At 38.9% G+C, this 22,322-nt stretch overlaps 1 protein-coding gene across 4 annotated transcripts in view; it reads right to left on the bottom strand.

Moving 5' to 3' along the window:
* The window catches only part of LHFPL2 (LHFPL tetraspan subfamily member 2), a 136,630-nt gene that overhangs the window by 106,531 nt on the left and 7,777 nt on the right, over nucleotides 1–22,322 (bottom strand). The window contains exons 1-2 of one of the 4 annotated variants that reach the window (XM_064736143.1): nucleotides 20,565–21,080; nucleotides 14,820–14,876 (exon numbers count right to left, since the gene is read on the bottom strand). The exons of 2 other annotated variants lie outside the window; for them this stretch is intronic. The gene's annotated coding sequence lies outside the window, so the exon portion shown is untranslated. Of the gene's footprint in view, nucleotides 1–10,089; nucleotides 10,279–14,819; nucleotides 14,877–20,564; nucleotides 21,081–22,322 lie in introns of those variants that run through there. One more of the 4 variants, XM_064736142.1, reaches the window with a different exon arrangement.

Genomic DNA, 22,322 nt, shown 5'->3' with positions numbered 1-22,322 from the left:
CTCTGATATGTGAAGCAAAGTGTATGGAGTAAAAGTATGATCTATTCACCCAAAAAGCAGATGTAGTTATAGACTAGAGAGGCTCAGAGAGGAATTTCCTAATACCTACATGATCCTTTCCTCTTCAACTTAGAGTCCACAGCAGTAGCACAGGATAAATCTGGAAAATCAACCACTAGTAACACAGAACAGCCTAACACCTGGCATAAACCACCTTCACTGCCACTAGGATCACTGCACAGGCTTTCCACCTCCTGGCAAAATTGCTTTTCCTCATGCCCCAAACCACTGAGAGGAGGAGAACTTAAAATTGTTTACCTGATATTACAAGAACAGAGGAAACATTTATGGGGTAAAACATGAAGCAGCCTATAGATAGCATCTGGAGGGAAAACACTATTAACTTAACCCCCACACTCATTTTAGAAAACCCAGCCAAAACATGTTAAACATATTAATACATGACAGAAAAGTAGACATGCAACATATGGCTGTGTCTTCATTAATGCCAGATCACCATTTGGTACATTACCATTTTGTATGACCACTATGCAATACAAATTTATGCCCAAGCAGGCACAGGCACAAGCACATTTCTGTCAAGTTTGCCTGAGTGCAGGATGCTGCATTCAAGCCGACTTCACATCAGCTGTAAAAGTACAAATAATATCTGTTTAGGTATTGTCAGAATCACAGAGAGATGAGCAACATCTGACACAGCAGAAAATCTACTAGTATAAGGTTAACATTAAAACTGGGGATGAAAAGTTACATTTACATGAGACATTTGCATCGCGTGATTATGGGGTTTTATTCAATTACAAGTGCCTTAAAGATGCATCATTGAATTAACAATCTAAATCAAGCCAGTGAATCAGTGTCTGTAGGGTAAAGAGCAACAAAGCAGCCTCCTCCCTCTATACCTCTCTGTCCCCATCAGAGACATAAAGGCTTTCAGTCTTCCCTCTAACTCTGTAGGGAATCTCATGTAACATGTGTTCATGTAAGTAGTTAAAATGTATCTACAGTAGAAGGGGAGATGGGCAAAAAAACCAAAAAACTTTCATATTAAATACAATTTCACACACACGTAGGAGAAAATTATTCAGAAAAGCCAAGTTAAGATTACAGACATAGCTGCCTAGATTGCCTAAATGAGACAATATGTATTATCTCATCTGGCAGTTTAGCATGACTGAAATGAAACATAATTTGCAACTGACGCCAACTGGCAGGAGACAAATGTTCATGGTAATCTTTGTGTTTTATTAAGAAAGTTCTTCTGTCTTAAATTACATGGAAAATGGATTGGAGGCTTTTGGTCTAAAAAGTACAAGGGTTGCAGATGCTACCCTGAGCTGTTAACTCAGAAAAATGTGTCTTGAGTTTTTACAATTTAAAAGGATAAATCTAAAATTATGCCAGGTCAAATTGTCTACCCAGTACCTCTGTCTCCAAGAGCAGCCAAAAGCAGATGTCTGGGGAAGAGCATGAGAATAGCGTAATCGTTTAGTCATACTTTCCCCAAATACGCTTGTCTCCAATAATTTGCAGCTCAGGGACTTCCAAAGCCAGAGGTCATGCTTATGTATTTAATAATCCCTCACAGACTCTTTTTCCCATTAATTTTGTCCAGTTTCACTTCAGTTGGTATAAATTTTCAGTATCCACAACATCCTGTGGAGTTACACAACTTAATATATGTTCATGACAAAATTCCTCTTTTTGCTGTTCCAAACCCAACACCTGCTAGTTTCATTTTCATGTTCATTAGCTCTTGTACTGGGAGAAAAAAAGAACAACTTATCCCTAAGCCCCTCACAATGCCATTCATGTTTTTATATAAGTACCATCACATCCCAGTTGTCTCTTCTCCTCACCAATTTAACTGCTGAAGAGAGTCATAGAGCTGAAAATAAGATCCTCATCACGTCAGTAAGTATGAAGAGGATCCCATTCTGTTTCATTCTACATCATTAGAGCATCAAGACAAATATATTCTTAACTGGACAAACAAAATAGATGTGAAGTAATGAAAGGTAACCCAAAGAAAAGCAACAAAAGTAACTGATGTACAAAACTCAGTGCCTGTGAAGTGAAAAAAGCAGGCTATTATAGCTAAAAAAACACAACAGACGAAAAAGAATTACTTGCTTTGTCCTAGACAGATGTAGAATGAGCAACTGTAGTATCAAATTACTACAAGAAAGGAATTAATTGGTTAACACACAAAGAAGATTTTCACATGTCATGACGATGTAAGGGAGACCACTCAGTTCCTTAGAACAAGTCACAGATGACAGATACGGATGATCTTAATCTGAGGCAGAAGAATGGGATAGATGATGCCTTAAGGCCTCTTCTAGTCCTATCTTTGTATGATCTTCTTGGGATGTCAGGTGGAATCTCTTCCTCTCAATGATTTAACAACAGCAAAATAAAAAAGCGGGAGGAGTGGAAGGTTAAATGGAGCTACAGGGTTGACCGCTCTGGAAAATAAGAAGTTACAACCTGCTCACAAATATTTGTTGAGACCCTTTCCTTGTCCAACTCCAAGGAGCCTGTGGAAAGAATGAGGGACCACCAGCCAAGAGTTGGAGAAATTTTGCTGAAAACATGGACTTCTATTCTCTGACCTTGCCTGGAGATTCTTTAAATCTGCTTGAGAAGCAGAGGCATACTATGCAGAGTACACACATGATATGTGAGACAGCCACAGTGCACTCTTAAGGACTGTTTACCTACTGTGCAATGCATGCAGTGAGCAACAGAAAAACAAGGTAAACTGCTGATACAGGCTAGTCAAACACCAAAAAATCGGACTATTCCTAAAGCTCTGTTTTAGACAGGACCTTCACTCTTTCATGTTAACATGTACCACTTTTGCAGTAACCAAGCTCAAGAAAGGCTGGATATTTCCATACTCCAAACTCAGCTGCGATAAAAGACAAGGTCTAATTCAAGCTGCCAGGGCTGTCATAGAATGCAGTCTGGGCCACTTAGATGTAAAGATTGGTTGAAAGTAATTGCACTAATTTTATGCAGTCATGATCATGACCAATGATTGAATTAACATGTATACGCAACCTCATCCACATTCCTGCAAACTGGATACCTCTGCTAAATGATCTACCATCTCAGCAGTGCAATCAGCTGGGCAGTCTGTGGAATATCTTATATGCCAGCTGTCATGTACTATGTCTATTAGTACCTTTAAATGCCCCAAAACAGAGAAAAATGAGACCTTTGTTAATTCCTCAAAGGGAAATCACACCAGATAAAAACTAGGTGGAGAAAAATCAATGCACAGAGACAGAGAGAGAGGGATGAGATGTAAGAACGCATGAAACTTTTAATATTATGCCATATTCATCTCGCCACTTATGTTAACTTAAAATTATTTTCTAAGAGCACGGAATCATATCCACAAATATGACTGAATAAAAAATTAAAATACATGTGACAATTTCAAATTTATGCAAAATAAAAGAATACATTACAGTATTAAAACTAGAACTTACATTTAAATTTTTCTTGTAAACTTTAAATTACTCAGACCTGCCTGTGCAGAATGGCATTCAGGTTTTATCAGGTGGCTATTCTGAAATAGAGTTACAATTGCCAAAATTTTCATGATGACTATGAATACCTACTGCCTTATTTTCTGAAAAAAATTAATAGAAGGCGGCAAGAACTGGACAATTTGCACAAGATATTCTCAATTTTTTTTATTTATTTCAAGCATATTTATATTTCAAGCATATTTCAGTATGTACTATTCATCAGTATTAACAGTTGTGCAGAAAGATGCTGCCATTCTTTGCACAAAAGAACTTTGTTGAGGTACTCTGTACAAATATCGCTTTAGTTGACATGACTGTCACTCACTCTCCCTCATGGGAATAGAGAAGAGAATCAGAAAAGGGAAAATTAGAAAACTCATGACACTTTAATAGGTAAAGCAAAAGCCATGCACTTAAGCAAAGCAAACAGGGAATTGAACTAATGCTTCACATGGGCAGGCCAGTGCCCATCAATCACCAGTGGAGCTCCATCACAGGTAAAAGTGACTTGGGAAGACAAACGCCATGACTGCAATCCCCTTCCTCTTCTTCCCCCAGCTTTATTACTGATCATAATGCTGGTTTCACACCATAGGACTTGGTGTGAAACATCCCTGGAGCCAGTTGTGGTCAGCTATCATGGCTGTGTCTCCTTCCAGCTTCTTGTTCACCCCAGTCTATTTGCTATCAGAGCATGAGAGGCTGAAAGTCCTTGACTTGGTGCGACTACAGCTCAGCAACAACAAAAATATCACTGTGCTATCAACATCAGTCTCATACTAAACCCAAAACATAGGACTATATCAGCTGTTATGAAGGAAAATAACTAACTCAGCTGAAATCAGAACATAGTAAACTCCTAATATCTGATAGAATATGTACTCTTATCTGCAGCACTTTCTCTTCTGCAGGTACTTTAACAGCAGGAACAGTAACTATATTTACAACACTGCATATATATATGACTTATTAAACATAAAATAAAAAACCTCACCCCTCTATATGAAAGTATTTTTGGCAGAGCCTTCCCTCCACACACTTACTGTTTGCAGATGATGTATCGAAGTAATACACACATGCTAAGCGACAAAACAAGAGCACATAACCATTAAAGACAAATGTATCTACCTACATGTAATACTGGTGTATTATCATCACCACACACTTCAGTGATGAGGTCAGGTTTAGATAAATGAAAGTTCAATGAAAAGTCTGGAAAACTTGTTTACAATGATCCCAGACAAAAGCCTTGCAACTGCAATTCACTGACCTATGTAAACTGATTTGGCTTGCAGGTAATCTCCTAGTGAATACTATTGCAAAATCTATAAACACAGATGGCACCAACTGGCACCCTATCTGCAATCTCAGCAGAAGATCAAATAAATACAGAGACTGAATTTATCTTCCCACATCACAGGTAATTCTTTCCAAACAGGTTTAAGGGATTATCATTGAAAGCTGAACCAAGAAAGTCCTGTCACGGCTAACCAAAGTCTCAACCACCCTGAGAAGTCACACTGCTCAAACAAAACAAATTTAAAAACTGTATGGCTTTTAATAAAGTAATGCAACATTCAATTCAGACCAGGCCCTGGTTATAATTGCCACAATCACGATACTGACCATTTCTATTAGCAGTAAACTCATAGGATTTTCTCCTAAAGCACCCTCACAGAAAAACTTACTTGGGATCAAGAGGGATGAAAAGGCTAGCAAGCTACAGTCAAACTTTAAGGTAAAGTATCAGTTGTACTATTAAGGCACAGTATATTATTTTATCTACAATACTTACTGCTATTGATCTGGAACAGAATGACAGCACTGATACTTATTGCAGAATTTCAGAAATTATGTACTATAAAGGCATATATGTATGCAATGTCAGGCATCAGAAAGCATGAAGATCACTTAGTCAACTCTAAAGCTACTACCGTTTGTATAATTAAAATCCAAAACATATTCATCAGTAAGATGTAAGATACCACATAGAACGCATCAGTCCAAAAATACCTTTACCATCCTTAAGATGACATTAAGTATTAAGACGAAGAAGACTGAAAATACAGCAGTGACACCAATGACAAAGGAGACTGAACAGCTGCTTCAGCAATATTGCTTCATTGATGTTTCTCAGCAGTACAAACTGTTAAAGGTGAAAAAAAATCAGCTAAAATAAGTCTTCCTTGTGTGTCTGGGTTCATTATAGTATTCTCAGTGGCTGAAACACAAAATTATGCTTTCTTCAAGACATCTTTTGCTCTTTTTATAGTATTTCATTCTCATGGTTCAACATTTTCCCCATGGGCTTCAGAGAAACCCTTAAAGAAACAACCAACCAACAACATCTAAAACAAAATACATAAGGAGTATTTTAGGGAACAAATTGCAGCAGCATTCCTCTCATGCATCAATGTCTCAAATATTCTGGATTCTCCTTTGAAGAATCCACATCTAACTTAACTATAGAGCTCCAAACTGAAAAAGACAGTATGATTATGAGAACCAGAAGACAATGAGAACTGGAGAAATTAATTTTTAGCAAAAGACCATGCTTTTTTTGTTTTTTGTTTGATTTTTAAAATCACATTAGTGAATCAGAAACTGGAACCTACTGATTATGTGAACAGCACAACAGTCCCTAAATATCTTTTGCTGTGATTTATTCATACTCGGTCATGGATGCATATTGTAAGTGTCCAACTGCTACATATATTGCCACAGTTCACAATTTCAGATATGATCCCGATCCATTCACATAGATCGGGTACATTTGCAATCAGCTGTCTGCTGTTGCAGCAAATTTATCATTTAATTAATTTTCCACTGTGCATTTAGTTTTCTTTGGAATTACCTACCACAAAAATGTCTTTTAGGAAAATACTTCTAGGAAAATTGATTACTCTCTGATTAACTGATGTTGAAATACTTATTCATGGTTAATGTCTCACCTGCTAGAGCTGTAAAGAGAAACAAAGGCAAATTAAAAAGAAATTAAGACCTCGGATCTGCAGGTTTTTTCCCAAAATGCCTCACCTTCTGTCAGCAGTACAACATGACAATATCACTTTTCTTACAAGACAGTAAAACAGTACTTGTTCAGACAACTTTCACAGTATCTGGCCACATCTCCTGAGCACTTTTAAAAGGCAAGGGATAACAATACTATTTTTTTAAACTGGGCTTTACAAATACCTTACAGTCAGCTTTATTCCAGTTCATCCATATGTATGTAGGACAGTGATTTTGGAAAAATGCATCCTGTTAGTTCTACTTTCCCAGGGCAGATTTTAGGCACCACAGTTCAGGAGAATACTGTCAATTTTCAAGAAAGCTAAAGAAATAGAAGGGAAAGCTGAAAAGCCAGAAGGGAAAAGTCTTTGGTATTATTTTAACAGACTTGTCACCTACAATCACATCAGCAATTGTCTTTGCATCAAAAAAGGGCTCTGAGAGTCAGTAACATCTTACAGCAACTTGCCACCTCTTTCCTCGTTCCCAAATGAGTTCAAAATGCTGACTCCCCCAAAATTATTTATCTTGTAGGCAGAAAGCAGAGGAATGGGAACTCTTGAGAGGAAAGGGAGGTACTGAAAACACAGAGGAAAGCAGGACAAAGGAAGACACAGAAAGCCCTTATTCACAGGGAAGGAATGGGGACATAAAACTGTTTCTCTTATTGCTACCAGCAGTGAGAAGCTGAGCACTGCTCTCCTCCCCACAGGCTGGATGGTGGGAACGGTCAGCCAGCAAGAGGAGCTGTGTGTGCTTGTGCCTGGGCACAAACACACGAACACACACCTGCATGTAGGAAGTGAGGACAGTGAGGGACAGCGGGGCAGCCATCCTCACCCTCCCACTTTAAGCTTCAATAAATAGCTCTGAGGCAAAGAGCAGCTTCACCAGGGGCTCTTTCTATGTGGAGAGACTCTTTCCTTTTCATCTTGTAACAGGCTAGTTTAAGATGCTGAGGGTAAAATTCCTAGAAACTGGTTTTTTGCCTGATTTATTTTCCTTCAGATTTGCAGAAATCTTACATTAGCTAGGAGCTGCCATCCTGTGTTCAACACGTCCCCTGCATTGCAACCACCACTTCTCTTTTACTGGGGAGCCCTCCAATGAGTACTCAACATCTAACAGAGTAGAACCTTCTGGAAACACAAATTTTGATGAATAATAATTCTGTTCTCCAACACACTCAAATAATGAATCATTTCATTTTCATGTAAATATTATTGAAACAGCAATGTCTACATCAAACAAAATAAAACACCAAGTTTCTTGCCTGGTTGCCAACTAAACAGTCACCTGCAGCGCAGTCAGGTTCTGCAGATGCAACAACACAACACTGCAACAGCAGTTAATAAGTCATTGTCCTACTGTCTTATAGAACATCACAAGCAATGTTCACAGCTACAAGCAAGAACACGAAAAAGGATCATAGCAATTATTGGCTTCCTTTCACTCTTTGCCAGCTGTACTTCTGATCCTAACTTACCAGCCCAGCACAATCAAGACTGTCTTAGAAGATGTGGAGGAACGATGCTTTGATTAAATAAGTAATAAAAATAACTGTAACATCCTTACACAGCAATGCTGCATCCATTCCCAGGGATTTACAATCGTAAAAGCAAATGACACACTACTACTACTTGCCTGACATGTGGGTACATCATCATGCAAACATTTCCCAGAATGCTTAATAAAAACAGACGATTAACTAAAAAAAAGATAAAGTGGGCAATTTCCTCCATACTGATTAAACCCACTGCATGACTCAGAGGGAGAAATCCTGTGAAGAAAGCAGTGTTGTGATTAAAGCTGAGGTGGCTGCAACTAGCATATGGAATGAAAAACTAAGCAATGGTACCATGAAACCGTGTCTGAGATAAAACCATCTCATTAACAACCATCTTAACAGTCTGGCTATACCCTGACCTAACAATGCATGAACATGGATAGAATACTCAAGAAGATCCCAGAGATTAATTTGGTTTATACTTTTGTAGTATGTTTAGAAAAAATAAAATGTAAGGTCACTGACATTTCCCAGTTAGCCACTCATTGTGCACAGCCTTAATTTAGGTCTCTATAAATTACCATAAGAGGCATAAGGTTTCTGTCACCAAAGCAAACCATTGAAAACAACAGGGCCCCTTGCACGTATGAGCTTGAGCAGTCAGAATCCACTGCAGGATTGGGACCAAGGAGACATCTTCATTAAGGGATCAGTAATGGTGCCTAAAAATGCGTCCCTCAGAAAGCCAAACCTTGTTATTAACATGTATAATATTTTCTTCTGGGTGAGGTCAGCTGGAGCTCTGTAATTGTGCTCATTTATTCCTACTAATACATCTCTCATTAGGACGCACACATTCGCAGGGACTCGTCTGCTTAGTTCTGGCTTGGTGTAAACTTACTATGATGGTGCAACACTGCTGCTCTGCCACCAGGTACTGGCAGCGTGTGCACTTGTCTGGACACGACACTGCCAGCCCATGCTGCTTTACTTGATGTTGCTCCAGCGCACCCACAACTTCTGAATTATGGAATCCAATCTCACCGATGTGTCACTGGGTGCCTTTGGAGTGACACCTTAACTACGAAAAAAGTGCACCAGTAACCTGTGCCACCGACTTCCTGCCTTCCCTGAAGGGCCCTAAAAACTAACATACACACATACATACACGCAGACACACACATCCCTTTCTCAAAAACTGGTCCGAGAAACACGACGGGTATGAAGAACTCGTGTCAGCGATGTGAAGGCACCCAGGTGAGCTTTGAACCGCCGCTCCCAGAGGCAGCTCGCGGAAAGTCAGGAAGCTCCCGTGCCCGCGGGGAGAGGCTGCAGGTGCCCGGGCCAGAGCAGCCAGAGGCGGCCCGCCTCCCGCTACCCGTCCCGCACGGAGCCGACCGGGGGCCCCCGACGGGCGGTGCCCGCCCGGCCCGGCCCCGCCCCGCTCCTCGGGGCGCGGAGGGAGCGCGGCCGCCCCGCGGTGCCGGACGTGTGCGCGGAGCGCGGCCAGGCGCCGCGGCCGCCCCTCCCGCTGGCCAGAGAGAGCCGCGTCCCGCCGGGAGCGGGGCTCGGCAGGACCGCCGCGCGGGAGGGAGGGGAGCGGGGCTCGGCAGGACCGCCGCGCGGGAGGGAGGGAGGGGAGCGGGGAAGGAGGGAGCGAGGGAAGGAGGCAGTCTGGCGGCCGCGGGCGCCTCGCCGGGTCGCGCCCTGGGTCCCCACCGCGCTCCCCGCGGGGAAGGCGCCCGGGTGCCGTCCCGCTCCGCCGCTGCCCCGGCGATCGCCGGGCGGCTCTCGCCGGCGCCACAGCCCCGTCCGTGCCGCCACCTCCGCGCTGTGCCCCGTCCCGCCGCGGCTGTTCCCTGGCCTGTCCCTAAGGCTACAGCCCTGGCCCAGGAGAAGCAGCCGCCCGGCCGCCGCTCGTGCAATGAATGGAAGCACAGTCAGCGGTCCAGGTCCTCCCTCCCGTCCTCCCAATCCCGCAGAACTTCAGCGGTGCCGCTGCCTCACCGCTCTTGGGCAGAGGCGGCTCCTCCGCGCTGGGACTCCGCTCTCGCCGCCGCCTCCGGCCCGCGCCCCGCCGGGCTCACCCTCCTCCGCTCCCGCCGCGACCATGCACCGAGGGAGGAGGAATGGGATCCCGGCGAGGGCCGACCCGGCCGCCCCCAGCCGGAGGGAGGGAGCCGCGCCGAGGGGCGGGGAGGGACGGGACGCGGGCGCCCTGCCCTGCCCAGGACCGGCCCCCTCAGGCTGACGTCCCCCGCTCCCACACCGCCGGCCGCGGAGGAGCGCCCAGAGCGGGGCCGGGCGAGGGCCGAGCCGGGGTGTGGAGGCACCGCGGCCATGGGCGGGCTGGCGTGCCCCGGTCGCTATTGCAGCCGGAGACAGAGGCTCTGGAAATAGCCCAAATAACCGCTGCCCGCCATTCTGGTGTTTGAATAACCAAGGTCCAGGGGTTCTCCATCAGCACCGTCCGACATACAGGCTGAGAACGGACCGGGCAGCACAACTGGCAGTGTCAGGCCCGGTACTGCCTATTGCACATCGCATCACAGTCTGCCCCACCGGACCTAGCCATAGTGGATGCACTGAATGGAAAGCAGGAGTGGTAAACAGCAACTCCTCCTATCCAAAAATTCTCTTGGTGTAGACCTTCAGAAATACAATTCATATTGCAAGAGAATGTCTAAAAAGTCTACAATGCTTCTGTTTTCAAACTTTTCCCCCTCAACATATAATTTGAGAACAAATAATTTCCCACCGATACCCCTTTAAAATCATATTTAACACTCTTCCAGTTTCCAAGCAACACTCTGATGACCCAGGCTTTTCCAGAACTTTGTGATTTTTAAAGTATCTTGAGATGTCTAATGCCAAGCACATACGTGTCTACAAGCTGTGACACTTATTTAAAGCATCTGCAGGGAAAATTAAGGTTTAGGCTTGGACATGTCTCTGCTTGCCTCTGCTATCCCACACCGTTGCACCCTTGTGTAATATGCTGCTCATTATAAGTGGATGACAGGTGTCTAACTTCATACAGCTCATCTCAGTGTCAGCTTCACTTGCTAGATTTGAAATGGCTGTTGCAACAGATAAAACAAGCTGCTAAGTTGGTCAATAAAATTAATCACTTTGGGTATCTTGGAGACATAAATGAAGTGCTACACCAGTGCAAAATTTATTTGCTGCAGCTTAAGCTGTCCTTCTGAAAAAAAGTAAGGTGTAGTCTTTTCACTGCTATCAGAACAATGTCTTTCACAAACACTGGATCTACTTGAAGCTATGGCTTTTGACTAAATTATCTTTTTACTGCCATGATACAGAGCAATCAGTGCAGGCTGATCCTGTTGACTGCTTGGGACTCCAAAGTCTTCAACTCCGCAAGAGCACATTCCATCTGACTGGATTCCGTTGCTGGATCTGTGCTTTTTTAATTGGTGTCTGCTGCTCAGAAAACCAAAAGCCAGAAAATGATCTCCCAGGTACATAGGCTGAGGAAGAAAAAATAAATACAAAACTCCAAGAGTTATGTTCCTATGCCAAAAACAAGAAAAACAGAAGCAACTCTCTTCACTTACTGAAAACAGAGCGTATGCTTTCATGTCTGATTGTTGTCCAAACTTCTGTCCTTACATTACTTTTCCTCTTTCTGGACAAGTCATCAAATGAAACATTCTAAAAAAAGTTTTATTAGAGACATTTTTGAATGTTCCCATTAGAGAGTCTGAAAATCCATTTTCTACAAAATAAGGGTGTCTTTGTAAAGCTGAACTTTCTGTGACCTTTGAGAGCAGCTACTTTAACATACAATGGGAGACAACTCAATAGGTCTGTCCAAAAATAAACATCTCTTTAAAGAATATTTTAACCCTAGAGACTTCACACAAGTAGCGTACTGACAACATTATTCAATAACACAAACTTAACATATTAGTCATATTAGTTTTCAGAAAGCTATGAGGCCTTTTGCATTCCAGTTTTGGAGGGCACTTTGAGTGAATAGCCACAATACATAGGTCTGCTGCTTTTAGAACAGTTTTTTCTGAAATAGATACATGCTCTATGCTATTTCGAAAAGACAGAACCATGATACTACAACAAAAATGTGAAACTAAAAAGTATAAAGTCTATATTGCAAATACGCACATGGCAAACATCAGTTTTCTCACTATTAACTTTTTAAAAGATATATTTATTAACTCTTGAAAATATAAAGTTAAATGCTAATTGATTTAATAAAGCTTAGCTAGAATGAAGGGAAATAATTATTAAAGCATTCCTACTATCTTCACATATGAAGTCAGCTTTTAAACATAGACACCCACATGTGTCCAAATCACAGTTAACATCACAGGAATTAACAGACTGCATCTAAAGAGTGATGTTGTGATGCTTGCTGCAGTAGTGGATCCAGTGGCAGCAGCAGGTTTTTCTTCCTTCTCCATTAATTGTTTAAAAATTGTTTGCTATTTTAAAATACACAATAGGGACAATTACACAGTGCTGCTATCAGTAAATGGTAGTGTGCAGGCTTAGCCACTGGATAAATAATTACCAATGGGAAAGATGACCCCTGATAATAAGCAAATAACCTATGGAACACTAATAAAGTTTTTAAGAAACTTGTTACTGACTTACAGCACTGCATGTAACACAAAGGGCAACCATGTCTTAGAACATTTTCATTTGGGCTAACAGATAGTCTGGACCTCATTGAATCCTGTCTGGTCCACAGCACATATTGTTACAGGTACTCTTTAGTATGCTACCTGGATGCTAAAAAGAAAACTTGTGTGGCAAGCTCAGTGCATTGGGTTGTGGGGCTGAACAAGTCCATGACATAGAGACTTGTTCAGCCCCACAACCATGAGCAGGCAGTTTTCACAAGGAGATAGGAAGCAGCACACTGAAATCCCCTTATGCAGTCTGAAGGCCAAGGATTGTGACCCTGGCAGATCTAAGCATAGCATAAAATTTTCTTAATTTGAACACTTCTTTATTTGGAATTGGTGTGAGGAACTTGGTATTTCCTTCTATCCAAGTAGTGGGGTTTTAATGCTAACTAATTATTATATTGTCTTTGATGTGCAGCTCTAAACATTTTTATTTAGCTTATCTTAAGCCCAACTGCACAAACAAATAACTCATCACCAGAACTTAGCACTTATGCATTATCCAAACAGGAAACAGAGACGTCAAAGAGGCACACTTTGGATTAAGTAATATATGAGATGAAAAAGATGATATAATATTTTTTACTCCTGCTCACAGATTTTTCCAAGTATTAACTTCATAGGCATTAATTTGTTTAGTCAGTTTTCCTCCCTAAATTTTGGTTTACTTATAACCCCCATAGTAATAAGTGATCTCATTTTGCTTGATCGATTTACATTCTCCATGGACTGTTAGAATGAAGGATTATTTTACCCTGAAATTTCCCGAAGTTCACCTGAACAAATACAGCCTTGGATGTGGCCCAGAAATCATTCTCTGAAGGTTGTAAGAATAGAATATAGACAGGGCAGACAAAACAGGATAGCAGAAAGTACAACCAAAGAGACTACGACATCCAAATAACTAGCAAATAACACACAGGTTGGAAAGAAGAACAGAAATTATTTGGCTCAAAATTATGTTCTCACTTAGCCTTTGAATAGTCACTGGAAACTATTAAAATATTGGATAAGACACAAAAATTTATATATAGAGCCTACAAAAAGCTAAGAATGAACAAAGTGAATATCATGTGTACATACTGGAATTAGTAGTTAGGCTAAAGAGCAAATCTTTTTAAGCTTCAGATATATTCATACTAGATTTGTTCCCTCATTGCACTTACTCTTCTGTTGCTTTTTGCTGTTGATATTTGGGGTTTATTTTTTAAGTGGCTGTTGTTCCAAAATCTTCTCAATGTGAAGGAATGGAATAAATGTTAATATTCTATTCAAATGAACTATCTGATTACAGAAACACAAAGGGAAGAATTTTTTGGAGTAAAATAATGTCAAAGAAAAAGCTGCATTTGGAACTTGTTCCAAAACTCCAAGGAAAATAGGAAAAGAGGAGTTAATAGGCAGAAGATGGTGGGAAATATATAAAAGGGAGGACTCAGCTCTGGAAGAGTGAGGAAATTGAGTTGGGAAATGGGTGTTATTTTATTGTGGGTTTTTTGTTCTTCTACCCAAAAGAAAAGTAAGATGTAAAACATCAGCTGAAATAAATCTTCGAGAATGTGTCCTTCTCAAGTAACACTTGTTTTGATTTGCAGCTTCAGAAATTTCAGTTTTTCTAAGCACTTAGCTATGATATTTAATTTTTCAGTAGTTCATTGCTTTAGCGTCAACCAGTATATGGTGTTACAGAGAAGAATTTATCTATCTACTGTATAGCTGTATCAGTAGGGACAAAAAAAAAAAAAAGGAAGACATTTGAAGAATGGGAAAACCCCTCTGTTCATACTGGAGACTTCAGGAGCAAACAAGAAAAGAGAAGAGGCTGCAGTTAAGCTAAAAAGGTCATTCAAAATTATCACTTTATGTTGTAGACAATGAAAAAGGTGCAAAAGCATCCACAGTGGATAACAGCAATACTATATTGAATGTATAGACTTCAGAGGAAAGGAATTTTATAGCTCAGGTAAAAAATAAAGTTAATGTGAGAATTGTAGCCATAGATAAAGAAAAATTACTACCTCAAAGTTGTTATGTACACAATCAATGTACAGTATCTAGTCTTACCGGGATGTGATGACCTAGGGAAAGATCAGTGCTGAGCAGCAGAAAGCGCAGAGATGTCTGCAGAGAGAAAGGAAATAGGAAGAAGGTTTGGAAGGAAGGACTGGAAGCTGTCTTAAATCATACTGAATCTGAACTGATTACTTAATTCCAATATACCCAGAGACATATCTTGAGATTTTCAACTCTACAGAGATGAAGGAGAAAGAAGTCAAGGGTGACTTAGGAAAGCTAGTCTAATAACCTATTTAGATAGGAAGAATAAGTGAAAGGGATGAAGGACAGGGCTGCTTAAGCCTCCATGGGAAAGTGATGAATAAAGCACTCTTCCAGACATACAGACCAATGCAAGGCAGCAGCAGGCATTCATCAAAATAAAAACAAATTGAAAAAATAAGGTCAGTTAAAACAGTGTCTCAGACTCTGAGACCTTTAAAAAGAAAGCAACATGAGAAGAAACAAAGGCTTGTGGTGGGTGTCTGAGATATCTGTTGACCCTGGCTGAGTATTCTGGGGTCTCACATTCCATCTCTGAACCAAGCTTGGTGTTTTGGGGACACTAATTGTTAAACTAATTTGGGACTCTGCCAATGTGGTACAATAGAAGAATCTACCAATGTATTTTAAGAAGGCTTTAATTGAATGCAGACACTCAGACTCACTGAAGGGATCCAGATTTATCACTTTGCCTAATCTCTATTTTTGAAACACATATTATTGTAACTAGTATGTAAAAAAAAGCCGTCTAGCCAAATAAATGCTGCCTGACACAACAGCAGTAACAGCGGTTTTATCTCCTTTCCCATAATTTGGCGCTGTAGGATAGAGAGTATTTTAAAGTGCACTTTGATGCAGTAATTAATGGGAATTTAAGTTATCAGTGTCCTTTCAACTGAACAAACCAAGACATCCATTAGGTATAAATAATTAAAGAGGATGGGTTTTAAATAAGATAGTCAATTATTGAAATTCCCACATTAATAACTAGCTATGCTAATCTTTTTCTCTTCTAATGTCCTCAGGAGTGCTGAGAGAAATCACACACATTCAAATGACTGAGAAGGCTACTACCCATAAAACATTTGAAATTACTCTATCAACTCATATATCCAGTTGAAAAAAGGCAACTCTGATACCTTCTTCAACTACTAGCTTATTCATCCACAAATGAGGCATTTTCTAGGACTTTTTCCAAAATATCCTACAGTTCTACTGGCTATGTTACAAATTATAAAAGGAAATAGCGTAGTGCTATTTATAGGAATTATATATCTCAAAAATGTTTAATGTTTCATTCATCAGTGTAAACATCATTAGAGATAAATCTCAAAGATTGTACCATTGCCAATTTTTCAAAGCAATTTAACACTTGAAAAAATTGCTTAAGAACTGGGAAGATTCACCCAAACTATCCAAAGAAATTCAGTGAAACAATCTTATTACTCCATATTCCCAGTCCTATAATAAATGCTTGAAACATTTTTCAGAATTAAAATTGGCATTACTAAGAATTCTGACTTAGGAATAATTCAGAGATGATTACACTTAAGTTCCTAAGCACCACAGCATGTCAGTGAGAACCAGAGCAGTAAAAATCAGAGTAGTCATAGACACCCACTACTCCCGCTGGCAGTATGTGTTGGTTTTGAGCTAATTTCTGCACATTCCCCACATTCAATGATAGGAAGTGGATTCCTAACATATTTTATGCTTATCTGGATGCTCAGGATTTCACACACTGATCATGGCATTGCCAAGATCCAAAAGAAGGAACAAACAATGATGCAGATTGTTTTTTGTTGGATTCCCCTTTGTTTTGGTCTGGTTTGGTTTTTGTTGGATTCCCCTTTGCTTTGTTTATCCTGTAGACTATCGCATTCCCACACCTTATACTCTGATAAAACTGTCCTTGCAGAAGATATAACTATGCCCTCCAGCCCAGGAGTATGAATTAGTAGTTTATCCTCATCATCTATTAGTAGTTTATCCTTGTCAGCTATCTGTAATACTGTAATCTTTTAGGATGTTTTTGAAATCCCTGTCTTGTCTCACGTGGCTCTAGTTTCACTGTTTTCCTTTCCTGCTCCTATCACAAATGCATCAAAACTCTTCATACTTCTAATACTGATAATATAAAATGATCACATCAACCTCTAAAATAGGTTAAATGAGCTTTCCAGGCAATGTAAAAGAAGGATAGAATTCTCAGGGTAAACCATGCTATCTTGAATCAACTTGGCCATTGTTTCAACCTTGATCATTGTTTCTCCCTGAGAAGTCTTTACTTTCTGTTTTCAGGCTTATTGATTATAAAGCCAAATTGGAAACCATGCAGTGTAGGACTTTTGCCAGCACTAAATATTTTGGTTTATCCATAACTCTGAAAATAAATTAAAAACAGCAACAAAATACAAAAGGAGTTGTTTTATGTTTAAATTTAAGTTTCCTGAGAAGTAACTCTTTTACCATCTGCTTGGACCTTGCCACAGGCTATTCCAATACACTCAAAATTTAAATGGCCCCTAACCTTTGGAGGGCATATTGTACAGCAATATCTTTCATTAGCATAACGTATTTAATTTTTCCAGAAAGTAGTTAGCACATAATATATAATTTAAAAAGAAAAAAATAATAACATTAAGTCCATTTTAGCTATAGAATACCTGAAATACCCATCAAATATGAATTTTAAATTATAATCTTACAAGTCAGACATACTCTCTCTGAAAAAAACCTCCGACAGCATTAAAACATCCTGTGGGACTACATCATGTTTATGTGAATGGCCACATAAAAGCACTAATCTGACAAGTGACAGATTAAAGAGATTCAGATGTCCTAAGAAGCCTGGAGGCACACAACTTCAGTGTCTTCCAAAGAACAAAAGATATTTACATACATACTGACAATAATTTGGGGATGATCTTTTAATGTGGAGGATCACATACAGTCTACATAACCTGAGGAAACCTGGATCTTGCTAAAAGAAAATATTTGTGAATTGGAAAAATGCTCTTTAAGGTTGAGGCATGTATTTTTGATATGGCCTGTATACTAATTGACACCAGTAGGCTTTTCTTCGTCAATCACTAATCACAATTATGTACTAACAATTACAATGTAGCAATTTCCTTGTAACTGGGCAAACTACGGAGTATTATAATGTTAACTTCCTCAGCACAAGGCCATGTGTTCTGAATTTCAGCAGAAAAAAAAAATGGAACATGTACAAAGAGGTTTAACCACAATTCTTAAAAAACTCCATCACTTTTGAAATCAGATTTCATTGTTCATTGCAGCACACAACACTAAATTTAAGTGACCCTTAATATTAGATACTTTCAAAGAATATATACACTGAATAAATGATGAGGATTGAAGCATTACTGGCTTAAAACTAGCAAACAAACTTGCTGATTTTACCCTACACAGAAGAGAACATATAACCTCAGAACTTTTTCAGAACTCAAAAAGGAATCTATTAAGAAACCTCAAATGTGTGTCAGCACACTTAACATTAATTGCTCCAGTATCTGTAGCTTTTAATGACACAGTAATGAAATCTTTTTTGGGATAAGACTGTTAAGGCAAACAAATGCAATAAATGCTTTCTTTTAACATAACCCACTGAACTGTCTTCAGAAAGATGATAGTTCTGCATGAAGCTTCTTTGAAAATATTGTGCCTTTTCATTAAAAAATGGCATTTCTGTAAATAACACTCTGACTTTGTACTTCAGCTTAATAACGCCTTGTATGTATAATTAAGGCACAAAAATTTCATCTAGTGTTTTGGCTTTAAATTCCATGTAATTGAGCTCAAAAGGTTGTATCAGTAAAGACTTGTGTTCATCAGAACTCTGGCTAAAAGAAAACCTTAAAAAATAAATTTAATGACAGCAAAAACCCTACTGAAGGATTTATGGTATTCTCTTGTATGAAGAATTTTCTTTCTCCAATTATTCACTGAAACCTGAATCAATCACTTTGTTTGATATGGTATCTCTATATCAACTTTAAAAGAAGGTGAAAATCATACCCAATATAAATAAAGGAGACGTATTTAGGAGCTTTTGCTAAAAAGGCTTTTGCTAGAAATTGAGGATTCTGGACAACAAGCTGCTGAATTTCTTTAGGGATCCAGCTCTTTACTAAAACACACATTTCTCACTAATATTAGCTTTCCTTTAAATAAAACACCATCATTCTCGTAACAACTCCTTTCACCTTATTGCTCATTTACACTTTAGGTACATATCTGCATGTTAGCATGAGAGACTTGCTGGGATCTCTAACTCAGGATTCTACTGGTCACATCATAAAAACTCAGAATTTGAATCACTATCTCTAAATAGGATGATGGCCCTCATGGAAATTACACTTATTTTTCACAGCTCTTAAAGTCATCTACACTGCAAACACTCTTAACAAACACTCTTAAAGCCATCTATACTGCAAACCTACATCTTGCTATGGGGTGTGTAAATTTCTCTTCTATGCCATTGGTTTGCGTGTGTTCAGGGATAACCATGTCTGCTGATGAGTCAATTGCCTTGTGTCTCTGCAAAATAATCAAATAATATTTCTCCCTGCTAATGGTCAATTCTGACTGCAGCATAAAACTTGTTTCCACAGTATCTATCCTTGTTAAAGACAGATGCCTTGGATCACACATTTAGAAGCACAACAACAGCCTTTTATTTCTCATAGATTCTCTCACACACTAAGTTACACTTCATCTTTAACTATGTTGTGTGCAAGTAGGAAACTTTAAATAGCATTTTTATGTTTTTGTCTCTGAAATAATTAAATTAGTTGTTTAAGAAGTGATGACTGATCTATATTAAAACACAAGTGAAAATAATTAGCTGGAGATAACATTAATAAAACATTACAGTGATTAGTCCTAGGAATTAATGCTTTCCTTATTTGAGCAGAAAAGATAGAATCAAAACAATACGTTGGAAACAAACAATACTGATATTGCAAGGACATTGCAATTATTGAAAATAATTAGGAAAGAGAAGTAAGAGCTGATTAAAAGTAAAAATTGTTAATGATGATAATTATAGGGCTACTTAAGAGAAGAGGAAAGAGAAAGGAAGAAATTAATTACGGAGAAAAAAATAAGGCACATATTGACCAAGAGTATTACATAGTTATTAATGCATGCTTTTCCTTCAATTGCAAAATATCCATAAAGAGGTAGTGAATAAAGAACATTCTAATTTACAAAACTTAAATAATAGAAATTGCTATTTCAGTGTATAAGATCTTACTGAGCTATTACCTACACCTTACAACTCGGTATCATAGCCAAATTAAATAATTATACATCAACAGTAGTTCACAAAATAGTACTAAATAGAGAAAATATACATGGTGGCCCCCATGCAATAATACGGCTGTCTGACTGTCCCACAGAAACCTTTTAAAGATGGGGGTTTGCTAATTGCAAATTTTTAAAAAATTGCAAATTTCAACTAGTACTGTTTCTCTTAACTTTTTTTTTCCTAGCCTTTTCTTATGGTATACATGGAACGGATACACAAGAAATTGGTGGGTACATTTGCAAAGTCACTGAATGACAAGTAAGCACAGGTCATATTTTAACATCAAAATTAATTCAACTGATGATCTTTCCTGGGAGTCACAATTCATTATGAATTGTTGCAACAACTGGAGCACTTGGAGAAAATCCTAAAGGAGAAAATTGGTCACTATAATTTAGTAAACTAAGAAGAATTACACTTTTTCTTTTGATGAAGTGATGCATCATGCTCTGTTGGGGAATTCACAGCATGTCCAGGACACAGTGCACAGTCATTTGTAGTGCTGCAAAAGAAAGTCAAGGTACAAGGTCATTAAGAAGTGGTTCCATGAAGCAGTTTCTGACCAACTTCTGACACTGAAAATTAGAATTGAAGTCACTGTTAATATGCAGAGTATATATTCTGGCCTTGAAACAAAAAACCCCCGCCTTGTGACGTAACAGCAGGAAAATTAATAAAACCCAAAGTTGAGGGTATATCAGCAGCTTTTATCTGCATCCTCCTCTTACCACCTGTATGCCAGTCTCTGGATTCGCACTTGTGGAACAGTCACTGTTCCTAACAAGTTAAGATTCTTGTGGTTTTGGCTATCTGATTTCAATCAAAACATGTGACTCAGAGTCAAATCATGGTATCTTTTAAAGTGATTGTAGGCCAAGTGGTCTTCAAGAAGTACAGATAAGAGTACATGCAGTGAAAAAAAGTAAGAAGCACCTTTTTATTTCTCATCTGTCATATTAATTAAAGAATTATAGTGGCCCTGAACCTCTATTAGTCCTATTCTAAACATAATAAGTGAATCACTCTCTCTTTAAAAAACAATGAAAGAGGAAACATTGTTTTATTCTTCATAGTCTGGTCATAAACAATGAAATCCAGCAAATAAATATTTTGCAAGTCATGGGCTTATTAATAATTTAAATGACAAGTATCTTACTTGTCTTATGTAAATAGAGAGGAAGAAGAAAAGTGGATTAACTCACAAGAATAAAAATCACGTGGTTTTACCCCCATACTTGGGGAAACCATATTTATTACCAGAGAAGTGGATGATCTGTACCAGAATTTGAACAAGTGATAACCATGGCTTGAGGCACAGATCCAGATTTAGAAAAACTCAATAAATATAAGGAGGTTACACATTTAGGCATGTAGTGAATCCCCTGAAATGTCCTCAGCTCCAAAATTAATTTTCAATGGAATTATTCTGCATTTAGAACCTGTAAAAGAAAAACAAACAAAATAAAGTGTTCAGCTAAAATAACTTGCAAATAACTGAATGCATAAATCCAAAACCTGGGTTAACATGGTTGTACAATAAGTTGAACTACATTCAGCATCTTTATATTGCTTTATTTTTTCTCATAATGTTCAAACTAATAAACTTCAACTATATAATTAAAATTCAGGGTTACTGATCATAATTCATCATGCTAGCAATTTTAACTATGTAATTAGGATTTCCTGTTGATTTTTTCCTGATTACACTATTTCTTTGTTTAAATACAGCAGGCATTTATGTCTCTAACATCTTCCAGAGCTGCATTAAAAACTCCATACCAGAGGCAGCAAAGAATGCATAAAAGAATGACCCTTAGCCTCATAAGTCAATGGAGAAAGTTGGTATCACCCTCAGCAACAGCACATTCTGTCAACTCATCTGAAGTTGCCAATATCATCACATTTAAGATAAGATGCAATTATGGCTGGAAGATTCCCACAGTCCTGCCAGATTCCTCAAGGATATTAGCACTTGTCTGATTGCAGTACACAACAAAGACATTGTTAAAAAATCAGTGCATCAATCAGAAGGAATTTGGAGACTTTGAAGTTTAAAAAAAAATAAAACACCAGCATTGGGAAGAGAAGCAGCTACAACAGTTAGGTGCAATTGTGTTTGTCAGGTTTAGTTAAATGACACACTCTTGGATAAGAGTTTCATTCTTAATTTCTTA

This window comes from Zonotrichia leucophrys, chromosome Z, assembly GCF_028769735.1.
Source record: "Zonotrichia leucophrys gambelii isolate GWCS_2022_RI chromosome Z, RI_Zleu_2.0, whole genome shotgun sequence".
Lineage (NCBI taxonomy): Eukaryota > Metazoa > Chordata > Aves > Passeriformes > Passerellidae > Zonotrichia > Zonotrichia leucophrys.
This window is presented reverse-complemented; position numbering and strand designations above follow the sequence as displayed.